This window comes from Gastrolobium bilobum, unplaced genomic scaffold, assembly GCF_033153095.1.
Source record: "Gastrolobium bilobum isolate Gb01-03AN ecotype WA unplaced genomic scaffold, APGP_CSIRO_Gbil_v1 utg91145, whole genome shotgun sequence".
NCBI lineage: Eukaryota > Viridiplantae > Streptophyta > Magnoliopsida > Fabales > Fabaceae > Gastrolobium > Gastrolobium bilobum.
In genome coordinates, this window is record NW_026895471.1 from 40,508 (window position 1) to 42,863 (window position 2,356).

Sequence of the window (2,356 nt, forward strand, 5' to 3'; positions counted from 1 at the left end):
AATAAAACAGCTAACTGAAATACCTCATAAGATAGATAATATAAGTGTGGCTCTAGTCGCGGAACTACAACAATGTAGACCGGACCATCTAACAGTTTATACAACTCCAATCTAAAAAGTACTAACAGAGAGTGTCATGGACAATCCCCATGCTCACTCAAATAAGGCAACATGCCCAACAACAGTCTCAACAACAACATATCATAAATAGCAGAAAACATAAACAGCATCCAAATCCAGTCATGCTAACATAAAGCAGTAAAACATAATCAGCTAAGCTCCGGCCTCCTGCCGCCTGAGGCATCAGTACCCATACTACCTGATCCTGAAATAAGCATTCCCCAAACGTGGGGTAAGATCTCTAATCTAGAAATCTCCGTAAGTCAGTGAGTCCTCAAGGATCTTCCACCTCAAGCTCACTTACATGTGCAATATAAGTTCAAAAGCAATTGATCATTTATCATTTCTAAAACAATTCAATGCAGCAGATAATCATGCCATGTGTGTCAATACTAATCTACTGGCCAGAGACAGTGCAGGTATACGTCTATCACCTACACACCGTGCAAGTACCACTTGCATTCACCCTGGTACACCGTCTTGTATGGCGCTACATACTCAGGCTTCCCGTCAAGATGAAACAACACATGCATATTAAAAGCCATTACATGTAAAGTTCAATCAACATATCAAATATTCCAAAAGCATGTACACATCATGCATAAACCATACCCCCATAGGACATGGTGGAACCACAACATGGCTAAACCGAGGACACGAAAGCTTACCTTGCAAGCTAACTCCAAAAGCCAATAGTCCACAGCTCAAAGTCCAAACACAGAAGACTCACAATCTGTTATGGACCAACAATACATCAACAACATGCACCACAAGCATACAATATTAAGACAACGCCTTTCCATACGTTTAACGTCTTAAGGCTCCATACCAAGCCATAAGTCCTTAATCACTTGATTCTGCCTTAGTTTAATTAAAACAGAAGTTCAACTTTATCAATCTAGGGTCCCCAAACCCCCACTAGCCTACTGTCCTCACAGCACAGCTACTGTTCTTCGAAATCCCAGATTATCCGGATATTCCTCGGGACCATATCCGAATATGCAATATCCGGATATCCAGAATCCCATATCCGGATGTCTAATATCCGGATACTCAAAACCCATATCCGGATATCACATATCCGGATATTCATCGGGCACATATCCGGATATTTCACGACAGAATGCAAAAAATGCATTTCGTGAAGATATCCTTCCAAGGTTGGGTTTTTAACGATTTAAAGCACCTAAACATGCATTTCTAGGTGTGTTCAACATTACCCAACAACAAGTTATCATCTTTAAGCCTTAACATGCATCAAACTTTCATTTTTAAGTTCAAAGACTCAAGACCAAGGTGACAAGGCTTACCAAAGCTCAACCAGCCAACAAGAGGTGCTCTTGGAGCTCAAAAGGTCACTCCAAGGTTCTGTCTCTCTCTGCACACGAAAATGTAAGTTGAAGGTTGGTCCTTTCTCCACAAAGAAAAGACCTTGAAGCTTAACAAGCCAACTCCAAGGTTCCCACAACTCAACTCTCCAACTCAGCCCTCAAAGCTGACTTCCAACAGCCTCTCAACTCAGAACACAAGCTCTCTACACACTCACAAGGCCACTCACACAAGGCTCAAGTGTTTGGAGGTGAAGAAACCAAGCAAAAGGTGATTACTTGGCCAAGAAATGAAGAAGGCCTTTGGACACTATTCTGGTCAGCCACCCTCACCCAAGCCACGTACATGCAGTAGTTATTTAGGGTTTTGTGCCCAAGTGTGCCTATTTATAGCCCAAACGCACTTAAACACACAGTATTAGCTTTAATTGCTAAGCTTAGCATTTTAATCTCAAGCTTTGGATTCTGAAACTAGACATTTTTCTAAGAATTATCATATTTTTCTTATAATTTTCTGAGCACTTTTTCGGTACGCGCTTTTCCAAGCCAGTACCGGTTTTTAGCACCAGTTCTCATTATCTGGACTTGAAACTCGTTTTACAAGTCCTACATATTATTCTAGTAATTATCATATGCTTATTATAATTTTCCGGGATACTTTTTCGGTACACATTTATATCGACTAGCAGAACCGGTATCAGCATTATTACCCACTTACTATAATTATTAAAGCCTCTTAATAATTACTAGAGTCAATTATGTAATCATTTCCTAATTTTTGCATAATTAATTAATTAAATACCTTAATTAACGGTGCAGGTTCTTACATTCACCCCACCTTTTTAGTATTTTGACCTCAAAATCAGAAACATACCTGGTCGAAACTCGGGGTACTGCCGGAGAAGCTC